This window comes from Schistocerca nitens, unplaced genomic scaffold, assembly GCF_023898315.1.
Source record: "Schistocerca nitens isolate TAMUIC-IGC-003100 unplaced genomic scaffold, iqSchNite1.1 HiC_scaffold_468, whole genome shotgun sequence".
Lineage (NCBI taxonomy): Eukaryota > Metazoa > Arthropoda > Insecta > Orthoptera > Acrididae > Schistocerca > Schistocerca nitens.
The window spans coordinates 3,009,518-3,026,779 of record NW_026046001.1 but is presented as its reverse complement, the minus strand read 5'-3'; positions in this window follow the sequence as shown (position 1 = coordinate 3,026,779).

The following is a 17,262-nucleotide window of genomic DNA, read 5'->3' as shown; positions in this document are numbered from 1 at the left end:
TAAATGTAACCGTTTCAGAGAGAAATGCGACCAATGTGACGATCTCGCGTTATATCGATTCGATGGTGAATGACGAAACACGGAGATTTTCTAAGGTTTTTACTACATATTAACACTTTTCACATTTTCTCGTGTTACGTGGCTGCCAGTCCTCGGTTCATGCAAAATCTTAAGGTCCTCGGTCATGTCCAAGTCACCAAACCGACCAATAATTCAAAAATCGATAACTAAAACTATAAATGTAGCTCTTCTTACTGGGCGATTGCATCAACTTAGATGCTTCTCCTGAGTTCTACTGTGCTGCTTGTATTGTCCCCACACACCGCAGCACGCGACAAGGGCTGGCAGACCATAAATGTAACCGTTTCAGAGAGAAATGCGACCAATGTGACGATCTCGCGTTATATCGATTCGATGGTGAATGACGAAACACGGAGATTTTCTAAGGGTTTTACTACATATTAACACTTTTCACATTTTCTCGTGTTACGTGGCTGCCAGTCCTCGGTTCATGCAAAATCTTAAGGTCCTCGGTCATGTCCAAGGCACCAAACCGACCAATAATTCAATAATCGATAACTAAAACTATAAATGTAGCTCTTCTTACTGGGCGATTGCATCAACTTAGATGCTTCTCCTGTGTGCTACTGTGCCGCTTGTATTGTCCCCACATACCGCAGCACGCGACAAGGGCTGGCAGACCATAAATGTAACCGTTTCAGAGAGAAATGCGACCAATGTGACGATCTCGCGTTATATCGATTCGATGGTGAATGACGAAACAGGGAGATTTTCTAAGGTTTTTACTACATACTAACACTTTTCACATTTTCTCGTGTTACGTGGCTGCCAGTCCTCGGTTCATGCAAAATCTAAAAGTCCTCGGTCATGTCCAAGGCACCAAACCGACCAATAATTCAATAATCGATAACTAAAACTCTAAATGTAGCTCTTCTTACTGGGCGATTGCATCAACTTAGATGCTTCTCCTGTGTTCTACTGTGCTGTTTGTATTGTCCCCACATACCGCAGCACGCGACAAGGGCTGGCAGACCATAAATGTAACCGTTTCAGAGAGAAATGCGACCAATGTGACGATCTCGCGTTATATCGATTCGATGGTGAATGACGAAACACGGAGATTTTCTAAGGTTTTTACTACATATTAACACTTTTCACATTTTCTCGTGTTACGTGGGTACCAGTCCCCGGTTCATGCACAATCTTAAGGTCCTCGGTCATCTCCAAGGCACAAAACCGACCAATAATTCAATAATCGATAACTAAAACTATAAATGTAGCTCTTCTTACTGGGCGATTGCATCAACTTAGATGCTTCTCCTGTGTTCTACTGTGCTGCTTGTATTGTCCCCACATACCGCAGCACGCGACAAGGGCTGGCAGACCATAAATGTAACCGTTTCAGAGAGAAATGCGACCAATGTGACGATCTCGCGTTATATCGATTCGATGGTGAATGACGAAACACGGAGATTTTCTAAGGTTTTTACTACATATTAACACTTTTCACATTTTCTCGTGTTACGTGGCTGCCAGTCCTCGGTTCATGCAAAATCTTAAGGTCCTCGGTCATGTCCAAGGCACCAAACCGACCAATAATTCAATAATCGATAACTAAAACTATAAATGTAGCTCTTCTTACTGGGCGATTGCATCAACTTAGATGCTTCTCCTGTGTTCTACTGTGCTGCTTGTATTGTCCCCACATACCGCAGCACGCGACAAGGGCTGGCAGACCATAAATGTAACCGTTTCAGAGAGAAATGCGACCAATGTGACGATCTCGCGTTATATCGATTCGATGGTGAATGACGAAACACGGAGATTTTCTAAGGTTTTTACTACATATTAACACTTTTCACATTTTCTCGTGTTACGTGGCTGCCAGTCCTCGGTTCATGCAAAATCTTAAGGTCCTCGGTCATGTCCAAGGCACCAAACCGACCAATAATTCAATAATCGATAACTAAAACTATAAATGTAGCTGTTCTTACTGGGCGATTGCATCAACTTAGATGCTTCTCCTGTGTTCTACTGTGCTGCTTGTATTTTCCCCACATACCGCAGCACGCGACAAGGGCTGGCAGACCATAAATGTAACCGTTTCAGAGAGAAATGCGACCAATGTGACGATCTCGCGTTATATCGATTCGATGGTGAATGACGAAACACGGAGATTTTCTAAGGTTTTTACTACATATTAACACTTTTCACATTTTCTCGTGTTACGTGGCTGCCAGTCCTCGGTTCGTGCAAAATCTTAAGGTCCTCGGTCATGTCCAAGGCACCAAACCGACCAATAATTCAATAATCGATAACTAAATCTATAAATGTAGCTCTTCTTACTGGGCGATTGCATCAACTTAGATGCTTCTCCTGTGTGCTACTGTGCCGCTTGTATTGTCCCCACATACCGCAGCACGCGACAAGGGCTGGCAGACCATAAATGTAACCGTTTCAGAGAGAAATGCGACGAATGTGACGATCTCGCGTTATATCGATTCGATGGTGAATGACGAAACACGGAGATTTTCTAAGGTTTTTACTACATACTAACACTTTTCACATTTTCTCGTGTTACGTGGCTGCCAGTCCTCGGTTCATGCAAAATCTTAAGGTCCTCGGTCATGTCCAAGGCACCAAACCGACCAATAATTCAAAAATCGATAACTAAAACTATAAATGTAGCTCTTCTTACTGGGCGATTGCATCAACTTAGATGGTTCTCCTGAGTTCTACTGTGCTGCTTGTATTGTCCCCACACACCGCAGCACGCGACAAGGGCTGGCAGACCATAAATGTAACCGTTTCAGAGAGAAATGCGACCAATGTGACGATCTCGCGTTATATCGATTCGATGGTGAATGACGAAACACGGAGATTTTCTAAGGGTTTTACTACATATTAACACTTTTCACATTTTCTCGTGTTACGTGACTGCCAGTCCTCGGTTCATGCAAAATCTTAAGGTCCTCGGTCATGTCCAAGGCACCAAACCGACCAATAATTCAATAATCGATAACTAAAACTATAAATGTAGCTCTTCTTACTGGGCGATTGCATCAACTTAGATGCTTCTCCTGTGTTCTACTGTGCTGCTCCTTTTATTGTCCCCACATACCGCAGCACGCGACAAGGGCTGGCAGACCATAAATGTAACCGTTTCAGAGAGAAATGCGACCAATGTGACGATCTCGCGTTATATCGATTCGATGGTGAATGACGAAACACGGAGATTTTCTAAGGTTTTTACTACATATTAACACTTTTCACATTTTCTCGTGTTACGTGGCTGCCAGTCCTCGGTTCATGCAAAATCTTAAGGTCCTCGGTCATGTCCAAGGCACCAAACCGACCAATAATTCAATCATCGATAACTAAAACTATAATTGTAGCTGTTCTTACTGGGCGATTGCATCAACTTAGATGCTTCTCCTGTGTTCTACTGTGCTGCTCCTTTTATTGTCCCCACATACCGCAGCACGCGACAAGGGCTGGCAGACCATAAATGTAACCGTTTCAGAGAGAAATGCGACCAATGTGACGATCTCGCGTTATATCGATTCGATGGTGAATGACGAAACACGGAGATTTTCTAAGGTTTTTACTACATATTAACACTTTTCACATTTTCTCGTGTTACGTGGCTGCCAGTCCTCGGTTCATGCAAAATCTTAAGGTCCTCGGTCATGTCCAAGGCACCAAACCGACCAATAATTCAATAATCGATAACTAAAACTATAAATGTAGCTCTTCTTACTGGGCGATTGCATCAACTTAGATGCTTCTCCTGTGTTCTACTGTGCTGCTTGTATGTCCCCACATACTGCAGCACACGACAAGGGCTGGCAGACCATAAATGTAACCGTTTCAGAGAGAAATGCGACCAATGTGACGATCTCGCGTTATATCGATTCGATGGTGAATGACGAAACACGGAGATTTTCTAAGGTTTTTACTACATATTAACACTTTTCACATTTTCTCGTGTTACGTGGCTGCCAGTCCTCGGTTCATGCAAAATCTTAAGGTCCTCGGTCATGTCCAAGGCACCAAACCGACCAATAATTCAATAATCGATAACTAAAACTATAAATGTAGCTCTTCTTACTGGGCGATTGCATCAACTTAGATGCTTCTCCTGTGTTCTACTGTGCTGCTTGTATTTTCCCCACATCCCGCAGCACGCGACAAGGGCTGGCAGACCATAAATGTAACCGTTTCAGAGAGAAATGCGACCAATGTGACGATCTCGCGTTATATCGATTCGATGGTGAATGATGAAACACGGAGATTTTCTAAGGTTTTTACTACATATTAACACTTTTCACATTTTCTCGTGTTACGTGGCTGCCAGTCCTCGGTTCATGCAAAATCTTAAGGTCCTCGGTCATGTCCAAGGCACCAAACCGACCAATAATTCAATAATCGATAACTAAAACTATAAATGTAGCTCTTCTTACTGGGCGATTGCATCAACTTAGATGCTTCTCCTGTGTTCTACTGTGCTGCTTGTATGTCCCCACATACCGCAGCACGCGACAAGGGCTGGCAGACCATAAATGTAACCGTTTCAGAGAGAAATGCGACCAATGTGACGATCTCGCGTTATATCGATTCGATGGTGAATGACGAAACACGGAGATTTTCTAAGGTTTTTACTACATATTAACACTTTTCACATTTTCTCGTGTTACGTGGCTGCCAGTCCTCGGTTCGTGCAAAATCTTAAGGTCCTCGGTCATGTCCAAGGCACCAAATCGACCAATAATTCAATAATCGATAACTAAAACTATAAATGTAGCTCTTCTTACTGGGCGATTGCATCAACTTAGACGCTTCTCCTGTGTTCTACTGTGCTGCTTGTATTGTCCCCACATACCGCAGCACGCGACAAGGGCTGGCAGACCATAAATGTAACCGTTTCAGAGAGAAATGCGACCAATGTGACGATCTCGCGTTGTATCGATTCGATGGTGAATGACGAAACACCGAGATTTTCTAAGGTTTTTACTACATATTAACACTTTTCACATTTTCTCGTGTTACGTGGCTGCCAGTCCTCGGTTCATGCAAAATCTTAAGGTCCTCGCTCATGTCCAAGGCACCAAACCGACCAATAATTCAATAATCGATAACTAAAACTATAAATGTAGCTCTTCTTACTGGGCGATTGCATCAACTTAGATGCTTCTGCTGTGTTCTACTGTGCTGCTTGTATTGTCCCCACATACCGCAGCACGCGACAAGGGCTGGCAGACCATAAATGTAACCGTTTCAGAGAGAAATGCGACCAATGTGACGATCTCGCGTTATATCGATTCGATGGTGAATGACGAAACACGGAGATTTTCTAAGGTTTTTACTACATATTAACACTTTTCACATTTTCTCGTGTTACGTGGCTGCCAGTCCTCGGTTCGTGCAAAATCTTAAGGTCCTCGGTCATGTCCAAGGCACCAAACCGACCAATAATTCAATAATCGATAACTAAATCTATAAATGTAGCTCTTCTTACTGGGCGATTGCATCAACTTAGATGCTTCTCCTGTGTGCTACTGTGCCGCTTGTATTGTCCCCACATACCGCAGCACGCGACAAGGGCTGGCAGACCATAAATGTAACCGTTTCAGAGAGAAATGCGACGAATGTGACGATCTCGCGTTATATCGATTCGATGGTGAATGACGAAACACGGAGATTTTCTAAGGTTTTTACTACATACTAACACTTTTCACATTTTCTCGTGTTACGTGGCTGCCAGTCCTCGGTTCATGCAAAATCTTAAGGTCCTCGGTCATGTCCAAGGCACCAAACCGACCAATAATTCAAAAATCGATAACTAAAACTATAAATGTAGCTCTTCTTACTGGGCGATTGCATCAACTTAGATGCTTCTCCTGAGTTCTACTGTGCTGCTTGTATTGTCCCCACACACCGCAGCACGCGACAAGGGCTGGCAGACCATAAATGTAACCGTTTCAGAGAGAAATGCGACCAATGTGACGATCTCGCGTTATATCGATTCGATGGTGAATGACGAAACACGGAGATTTTCTAAGGGTTTTACTACATATTAACACTTTTCACATTTTCTCGTGTTACGTGGCTGCCAGTCCTCGGTTCATGCAAAATCTTAAGGTCCTCGGTCATGTCCAAGGCACCAAACCGACCAATAATTCAATAATCGATAACTAAAACTATAAATGTAGCTCTTCTTACTGGGCGATTGCATCAACTTAGATGCTTCTCCTGTGTTCTACTGTGCTGCTCCTTTTATTGTCCCCACATACCGCAGCACGCGACAAGGGCTGGCAGACCATAAATGTAACCGTTTCAGAGAGAAATGCGACCAATGTGACGATCTCGCGTTATATCGATTCGATGGTGAATGACGAAACACGGAGATTTTCTAAGGTTTTTACTACATATTAACACTTTTCACATTTTCTCGTGTTACGTGGCTGCCAGTCCTCGGTTCATGCAAAATCTTAAGGTCCTCGGTCATGTCCAAGGCACCAAACCGACCAATAATTCAATAATCGATAACTAAAACTATAATTGTAGCTGTTCTTACTGGGCGATTGCATCAACTTAGATGCTTCTCCTGTGTTCTACTGTGCTGCTCCTTTTATTGTCCCCACATACCGCAGCACGCGACAAGGGCTGGCAGACCATAAATGTAACCGTTTCAGAGAGAAATGCGACCAATGTGACGATCTCGCGTTATATCGATTCGATGGTGAATGATGAAACACGGAGATTTTCTAAGGTTTTTACTACATATTAACACTTTTCACATTTTCTCGTGTTACGTGGCTGCCAGTCCTCGGTTCATGCAAAATCTTAAGGTCCTCGGTCATGTCCAAGGCACCAAACCGACCAATAATTCAATAATCGATAACTAAAACTATAAATGTAGCTCTTCTTACTGGGCGATTGCATCAACTTAGATGCTTCTCCTGTGTTCTACTGTGCTGCTTGTATGTCCCCACATACCGCAGCACGCGACAAGGGCTGGCAGACCATAAATGTAACCGTTTCAGAGAGAAATGCGACCAATGTGACGATCTCGCGTTATATCGATTCGATGGTGAATGACGAAACACGGAGATTTTCTAAGGTTTTTACTACATATTAACACTTTTCACATTTTCTCGTGTTACGTGGCTGCCAGTCCTCGGTTCATGCAAAATCTTAAGGTCCTCGGTCATGTCCAAGGCACCAAACCGACCAATAATTCAATAATCGATAACTAAAACTATAAATGTAGCTCTTCTTACTGGGCGATTGCATCAACTTAGATGCTTCTCCTGTGTTCTACTGTGCTGCTTGTATTTTCCCCACATCCCGCAGCACGCGACAAGGGCTGGCAGACCATAAATGTAACCGTTTCAGAGAGAAATGCGACCAATGTGACGATCTCGCGTTATATCGATTCGATGGTGAATGACGAAACACGGAGATTTTCTAAGGTTTTTACTACATATTAACACTTTTCACATTTTCTCGTGTTACGTGGCTGCCAGTCCTCGGTTCGTGCAAAATCTTAAGGTCCTCGGTCATGTCCAAGGCACCAAATCGACCAATAATTCAATAATCGATAACTAAAACTATAAATGTAGCTCTTCTTACTGGGCGATTGCATCAACTTAGACGCTTCTTATGTGTTCTACTGTGCTGCTTGTATTGTCCCCACATACCGCAGCACGCGACAAGGGCTGGCAGACCATAAATGTAACCGTTTCAGAGAGAAATGCGACCAATGTGACGATCTCGCGTTATATCGATTCGATGGTGAATGACGAAACACGGAGATTTTCTAAGGTTTTTACTACATATTAACACTTTTCACATTTTCTCGTGTTACGTGCCTGCCAGTCCTCTGTTCATGCAAAATCTTAAGGTCCTCTGTCATGTCCAAGGCACCAAACCGACCAATAATTCAATAATCGATAACTAAAACTATAAATGTAGCTCTTCTTACTGGGCGATTGCATCAACTTAGATGCTTCTGCTGTGTTCTACTGTGCTGCTTGTATTGTCCCCACATACCGCAGCACGCGACAAGGGCTGGCAGACCATAAATGTAACCGTTTCAGAGAGAAATGCGACCAATGTGACGATCTCGCGTTATATCGATTCGATGGTGAATGACGAAACACGGAGATTTTCTAAGGTTTTTACTACATATTAACACTTTTCACATTTTCTCGTGTTACGTGGCTGCCGGTCCTCGGTTCATGCAAAATCTTATGGTCCTCGGTCATGTCCAAGGCACCAAACCGACCAATAATTCAATAATCGATAACCAAAACTATAAATGTAGCTCTTCTTACTGGGCGATTGCATCAACTTAGATGCTTCTCCTGTGTTCTACTGTGCTCCTTGTATTGTCCCCACATACCGCAGCACGCGACAAGGGCTGGCAGACCATAAATGTAACCGTTTCAGAGAGAAATGCGACCAATGTGACGATCTCGCGTTATATCGATTCGATGGTGAATGACGAAACACGGAGATTTTCTAAGGTTTTTACTACATATTAACACTTTTCACATTTTCTCGTGTTACGTGGCTGCCAGTCCTCGGTTCATGCAAAATCTTAAGGTCCTCGGTCATGTCCAAGGCACCAAACCGACCAATAATTCAATAATCGATAACTAAAACTATAAATGTAGCTCTTCTTACTGGGCGATTGCATCAACTTAGATGCTTCTCCTGTGTTCTACTGTGCTGCTTGTATTGTCCCCACATACCGCAGCACGCGACAAGGGCTGGCAGACCATAAATGTAACCGTTACAGAGAGAAATGCGACCAATGTGACGATCTCGCTTTATATCGATTCGATGGTGAATGACGAAACACGGAGATTTTCTAAGGTTTTTCTACATATTAACACTTTTCACATTTTCTCGTGTTACGTGGCTGCCAGTCCTCGGTTCATGCAAAATCTTAAGGTCCTCGGTCATGTCCAAGGCACCAAACCGACCAATAATTCAATAATCGATAACTAAAACTATAAATGTAGCTCTTCTTACTGGGCGATTGCATCAACTTAGATGCTTCTCCTGTGTTCTACTGTGCCGCTTGTATTGTCCCTACATACCGCAGCACGCGACAAGGGCTGGCAGACCATAAATGTAACCGTTTCAGAGAGAAATGCGACCAATGTGACGATCTCGCGTTATATCGATTCGATGGTGAATGACGAAACACGGAGATTTTCTAAGGTTTTTACTACATATTAACACTTTTCACATTTTCTCGTGTTACGTGGCTGCCAGTCCTCGGTTCATGCAAAATCTTAAGGTCCTCGGTCATGTCCAAGGCACCAAACCGACCAATAATTCAATAATCGATAACTAAAACTATAAATGTAGCTCTTCTTACTGGGCGATTGCATCAACTTAGACGCTTCTCCTGTGTTCTACTGTGCTGCTTGTATTGTCCCCACATACCGCAGCACGCGACAAGGGCTGGCAGACCATAAATGTAACCGTTTCAGAGAGAAATGCGACCAATGTGACGATCTCGCGTTATATCGATTCGATGGTGAATGACGAAACACGGAGATTTTCTAAGGTTTTTACTACATATTAACACTTTTCACATTTTCTCGTGTTACGTGGGTACCAGTCCTCGGTTCATGCACAATCTTAACGTCCTCGGTCATGTCCAAGGCACCAAACCGACCAATAATTCAATAATCGATAACTAAAACTATAAATGTAGCTCTTCTTACTGGGCGATTGCATCAACTTAGATGCTTCTCCTGTGTTCTACTGTGCTGCTCCTTTTATTGTCCCCACATACCGCAGCACGCGACAAGGGCTGGCAGACCATAAATGTAACCGTTTCAGAGAGAAATGCGACCAATGTGACGATCTCGCGTTATATCGATTCGATGGTGAATGACGAAACACGGAGATTTTCTAAGGTTTTTACTACATATTAACACTTTTCACATTTTCTCGTGTTACGTGGCTGCCAGTCCTCGGTTCATGCAAAATCTTAAGGTCCTCGGTCATGTCCAAGTCACCAAACCGACCAATAATTCAAAAATCGATAACTAAAACTATAAATGTAGCTCTTCTTACTGGGCGATTGCATCAACTTAGATGCTTCTCCTGAGTTCTACTGTGCTGCTTGTATTGTCCCCACACACCGCAGCACGCGACAAGGGCTGGCAGACCATAAATGTAACCGTTTCAGAGAGAAATGCGACCAATGTGACGATCTCGCGTTATATCGATTCGATGGTGAATGACGAAACACCGAGATTTTCTAAGGGTTTTACTACATATTAACACTTTTCACATTTTCTCGTGTTACGTGGCTGCCAGTCCTCGGTTCATGCAAAATCTTAAGGTCCTCGGTCATGTCCAAGGCACCAAACCGACCAATAATTCAATAATCGATAACTAAAACTATAAATGTAGCTCTTCTTACTGGGCGATTGCATCAACTTAGATGCTTCTCCTGTGTGCTACTGTGCCGCTTGTATTGTCCCCACATACCGCAGCACGCGACAAGGGCTGGCAGACCATAAATGTAACCGTTTCAGAGAGAAATGCGACCAATGTGACGATCTCGCGTTATATCGATTCGATGGTGAATGACGAAACAGGGAGATTTTCTAAGGTTTTTACTACATACTAACACTTTTCACATTTTCTCGTGTTACGTGGCTGCCAGTCCTCGGTTCATGCAAAATCTAAAAGTCCTCGGTCATGTCCAAGGCACCAAACCGACCAATAATTCAATAATCGATAACTAAAACTCTAAATGTAGCTCTTCTTACTGGGCGATTGCATCAACTTAGATGCTTCTCCTGTGTTCTACTGTGCTGTTTGTATTGTCCCCACATACCGCAGCACGCGACAAGGGCTGGCAGACCATAAATGTAACCGTTTCAGAGAGAAATGCGACCAATGTGACGATCTCGCGTTATATCGATTCGATGGTGAATGACGAAACACGGAGATTTTCTAAGGTTTTTACTACATATTAACACTTTTCACATTTTCTCGTGTTACGTGGGTACCAGTCCTCGGTTCATGCACAATCTTAAGGTCCTCGGTCATGTCCAAGGCACCAAACCGACCAATAATTCAATAATCGATAACTAAAACTATAAATGTAGCTCTTCTTACTGGGCGATTGCATCAACTTAGATGCTTCTCCTGTGTTCTACTGTGCTGCTTGTATTGTCCCCACATACCGCAGCACGCGACAAGGGCTGGCAGACCATAAATGTAACCGTTTCAGAGAGAAATGCGACCAATGTGACGATCTCGCGTTATATCGATTCGATGGTGAATGACGAAACACGGAGATTTTCTAAGGTTTTTACTACATATTAACACTTTTCACATTTTCTCGTGTTACGTGGCTGCCAGTCCTCGGTTCATGCAAAATCTTAAGGTCCTCGGTCATGTCCAAGGCACCAAACCGACCAATAATTCAATAATCGATAACTAAAACTATAAATGTAGCTCTTCTTACTGGGCGATTGCATCAACTTAGATGCTTCTCCTGTGTTCTACTGTGCTGCTTGTATTGTCCCCACATACCGCAGCACGCGACAAGGGCTGGCAGACCATAAATGTAACCGTTTCAGAGAGAAATGCGACCAATGTGACGATCTCGCGTTATATCGATTCGATGGTGAATGACGAAACACGGAGATTTTCTAAGGTTTTTACTACATATTAACACTTTTCACATTTTCTCGTGTTACGTGGCTGCCAGTCCTCGGTTCATGCAAAATCTTAAGGTCCTCGGTCATGTCCAAGGCACCAAACCGACCAATAATTCAATAATCGATAACTAAAACTATAAACGTAGCTCTTCTTACTGGGCGATTGCATCAACTTAGATGCTTCTCCTGTGTTCTACTGTGCTGCTTGTATTTTCCCCACATACCGCAGCACGCGACAAGGGCTGGCAGACCATAAATGTAACCGTTTCAGAGAGAAATGCGACCAATGTGACGATCTCGCGTTATATCGATTCGATGGTGAATGACGAAACACGGAGATTTTCTAAGGTTTTTACAACATATTAACACTTTTCACATTTTCTCGTGTTACGTGGCTGCCAGTCCTCGGTTCATGCAAAAACTTAAGGTCCTCGGTCATGTCCAAGGCACCAAACCGACCAATAATTCAATAATCGATAACTAAAACTATAATTGTAGCTCTTCTTACTGGGCGATTGCATCAACTTAGATGCTTCTCCTGTGTTCTACTGTGCTGCTCCTTTTATTGTCCCCACATACCGCAGCACGCGACAAGGGCTGGCAGACCATAAATGTAACCGTTTCAGAGAGAAATGCGACCAATGTGACGATCTCGCGTTATATCGATTCGATGGTGAATGACGAAACACGGAGATTTTCTAAGGTTTTTACTACATATTAACACTTTTCACATTTTCTCGTGTTACGTGGCTGCCAGTCCTCGGTTCATGCAAAATCTTAAGGTCCTCGGTCATGTCCAAGGCACCAAACCGACCAATAATTCAATAATCGATAACTAAAACTATAAATGTAGCTCTTCTTACTGGGCGATTGCATCAACTTAGATGCTTCTCCTGTGTTCTACTGTGCTGCTTGTATGTCCCCACATACCGCAGCACGCGACAAGGGCTGGCAGACCATAAATGTAACCGTTTCAGAGAGAAATGCGACCAATGTGACGATCTCGCGTTATATCGATTCGATGGTGAATGACGAAACACGGAGATTTTCTAAGGTTTTTACTACATATTAACACTTTTCACATTTTCTCGTGTTACGTGGCTGCCAGTCCTCGGTTCATGCAAAATCTTAAGGTCCTCGGTCATGTCCAAGGCACCAAACCGACCAATAATTCAATAATCGATAACTAAAACTATAAATGTAGCTCTTCTTACTGGGCGATTGCATCAACTTAGATGCTTCTCCTGTGTTCTACTGTGCTGCTTGTATTTTCCCCACATCCCGCAGCACGCGACAAGGGCTGGCAGACCATAAATGTAACCGTTTCAGAGAGAAATGCGACCAATGTGACGATCTCGCGTTATATCGATTCGATGGTGAATGACGAAACACGGAGATTTTCTAAGGTTTTTACTACATATTAACACTTTTCACATTTTCTCGTGTTACGTGGCTGCCAGTCCTCGGTTCATGCAAAATCTTAAGGTCCTCGGTCATGTCCAAGGCACCAAACCGACCAATAATTCAATAATCGATAACTAAAACTATAAATGTAGCTCTTCTTACTGGGCGATTGCATCAACTTAGATGCTTCTCCTGTGTTCTACTGTGCTGCTTGTATTTTCCCCACATCCCGCAGCACGCGACAAGGGCTGGCAGACCATAAATGTAACCGTTTCAGAGAGAAATGCGACCAATGTGACGATCTCGCGTTATATCGATTCGATGGTGAATGACGAAACACGGAGATTTTCTAAGGTTTTTACTACATATTAACACTTTTCACATTTTCTCGTGTTACGTGGCTGCCAGTCCTCGGTTCGTGCAAAATCTTAAGGTCCTCGGTCATGTCCAAGGCACCAAACCGACCAATAATTCAATAATCGATAACTAAAACTATAAATGTAGCTCTTCTTACTGGGCGATTGCATCAACTTAGATGCTTCTCCTGTGTTCTACTGTGCTGCTTGTATTGTCCCCACATACCGCAGCACGCGACAAGGGCTGGCAGACCATAAATGTAACCGTTTCAGAGAGAAATGCGACCAATGTGACGATCTCGCGTTATATCGATTCGATGGTGAATGACGAAACACGGAGATTTTCTAAGGTTTTTACTACATATTAACACTTTTCACATTTTCTCGTGTTACGTGGCTGCCAGTCCTCGGTTCATGCAAAATCTTAAGGTCCTCGGTCATGTCCAAGGCACCAAACCGACCAATAATTCAATAATCGATAACTAAAACTATAAATGTAGCTCTTCTTACTGGGCGATTGCATCAACTTAGATGCTTCTCCTGTGTTCTACTGTGCTGCTTGTATTGTCCCCACATACCGCAGCACGCGACAAGGGCTGGCAGACCATAAATGTAACCGTTTCAGAGAGAAATGCGACCAATGTGACGATCTCGCGTTATATCGATTCGATGGTGAATGACGAAACACGGAGATTTTCTAAGGTTTTTACTACATATTAACACTTTTCACATTTTCTCGTGTTACGTGGCTGCCAGTCCTCGGTTCATGCAAAATCTTAAGGTCCTCGGTCATGTCCAAGGCACCAAACCGACCAATAATTCAATAATCGATAACTAAAACTATAAATGTAGCTCTTCTTACTGGGCGATTGCATCAACTTAGATGCTTCTCCTGTGTTCTACTGTGCTGCTTGTATTTTCCCCACATACCGCAGCACGCGACAAGGGCTGGCAGACCATAAATGTAACCGTTTCAGAGAGAAATGCGACCAATGTGACGATCTCGCGTTATATCGATTCGATGGTGAATGACGAAACACGGAGATTTTCTAAGGTTTTTACTACATATTAACACTTTTCACATTTTCTCGTGTTACGTGGCTGCCAGTCCTGGGTTCGTGCAAAATCTTAAGGTCCTCGGTCATGTCCAAGGCACCAAACCGACCAATAATTCAATAATCGATAACTAAATCTATAAATGTAGCTCTTCTTACTGGGCGATTGCATCAACTTAGATGCTTCTCCTGTGTGCTACTGTGCCGCTTGTATTGTCCCCACATACCGCAGCACGCGACAAGGGCTGGCAGACCATAAATGTAACCGTTTCAGAGAGAAATGCGACCAATGTGACGATCTCGCGTTATATCGATTCGATGGTGAATGACGAAACACGGAGATTTTCTAAGGTTTTTACCACATACTAACACTTTTCACATTTTCTCGTGTTACGTGGCTGCCAGTCCTCGGTTCATGCAAAATCTTAAGGTCCTCGGCCATGTCCAAGGCACCAAACCGACCAATAATTCAATAACCGATAACTAAAACTATAAATGTAGCTCTTCTTACTGGGCGATTGCATCAACTTAGATGCTTCTCCTGTGTTCTACTGTGCTGCTTGTATTGTCCCTACATACCGCAGCACGCGACAAGGGCTGGCAGACCATAAATGTAACCGTTTCAGAGAGAAATGCGACCAATGTGACGATCTCGCGTTATATCGATTCGATGGTGAATGACGAAACACGGAGATTTTCTAAGGTTTTTACAACATATTAACACTTTTCACATTTTCTCGTGTTATGTGGCTGCCAGTCCTCGGTTCATGCAAAATCTTAAGGTCCTCGGTCATGTCCAAGGCACCAAACCGACCAATAATTCAAAAATCGATAACTAAAACTATAAATGTAGCTCTTCTTACTGGGCGATTGCATCAACTTAGATGCTTCTCCTGAGTTCTACTGTGCTGCTTGTATTGTCCCCACACACCGCAGCACGCGACAAGGGCTGGCAGACCATAAATGTAACCGTTTCAGAGAGAAATGCGACCAATGTGACGATCTCGCGTTATATCGATTCGATGGTGAATGACGAAACACGGAGATTTTCTAAGGTTTTTACTACATACTAACACTTTTCACATTTTCTCGTGTTACGTGGGTACCAGTCCTCGGTTCATGCACAATCTTAAGGTCCTCGGTCATGTCCAAGGCACCAAACCGACCAATAATTCAATAATCGATAACTAAAACTATAAATGTAGCTCTTCTTACTGGGCGATTGCATCAACGTAGATGCTTCTCCTGTGTTCTACTGTGCTCCTTGTATTGTCCCCACATACCGCAGCACGCGACAAGGGCTGGCAGACCATAAATGTAACCGTTTCAGAGAGAAATGCGACCAATGTGACGATCTCGCGTTATATCGATTCGATGGTGAATGACGAAACACGGAGATTTTCTAAGGTTTTTACTACATATTAACACTTTTCACATTTTCTCGTGTTACGTGGCTGCCAGTCCTCGGTTCATGCAAAATCTTAAGGTCCTCGGTCATGTCCAAGGCACCAAACCGACCAATAATTCAAAAATCGATAACTAAAACTATAAATGTAGCTCTTCTTACTGGGCGATTGCATCAACTTAGATGCTTCTCCTGAGTTCTACTGTGCTGCTTGTATTGTCCCCACATACCGCAGCACGCGACAAGGGCTGGCAGACCATAAATGTAACCGTTTCAGAGAGAAATGCGACCAATGTGACGATCTCGCGTTATATCGATTCGATGGTGAATGACGAAACAGGGAGATTTTCTAAGGTTTTTACTACATACTAACACTTTTCACATTTTCTCGTGTTACGTGGCTGCCAGTCCTCGGTTCATGCAAAATCTAAAAGTCCTCGGTCATGTCCAAGGCACCAAACCGACCAATAATTCAATAATCGATAACTAAAACTATAAATGTAGCTCTTCTTACTGGGCGATTGCATCAACTTAGATGCTTCTCCTGTGTGCTACTGTGCCGCTTGTATTGTCCCCACATACCGCAGCACGCGACAAGGGCTGGCAGACCATAAATGTAACCGTTTCAGAGAGAAATGCGACCAATGTGACGATCTCGCGTTATATCGATTCGATGGTGAATGACGAAACACGGAGATTTTCTAAGGTTTTTACTACATACTAACACTTTTCACATTTTCTCGTGTTACGTGGCTGCCAGTCCTCGGTTCATGCAAAATCTAAAGGTCCTCGGTCATGTCCAAGGCACCAAACCGACCAATAATTCAATAATCGATAACTAAAACTCTAAATGTAGCTCTTCTTACTGGGCGATTGCATCAACTTAGATGCTTCTCCTGTGTTCTACTGTGCTGTTTGTATTGTCCCCACATACCGCAGCACGCGACAAGGGCTGGCAGACCATAAATGTAACCGTTTCAGAGAGAAATGCGACCAATGTGACGATCTCGCGTTATATCGATTCGATGGTGAATGACGAAACACGGAGATTTTCTAAGGTTTTTCTACATATTAACACTTTTCACATTTTCTCGTGTTACGTGGGTACCAGTCCTCGGTTCATGCACAATCTTAAGGTCCTCGGTCATCTCCAAGGCACAAAACCGACCAATAATTCAATAATCGATAACTAAAACTATAAATGTAGCTCTTCTTACTGGGCGATTGCATCAACTTAGATGCTTCTCCTGTGTTCTACTGTGCTGCTTGTATTGTCCCCACATACCGCAGCACGCGACAAGGGCTGGCAGACCATA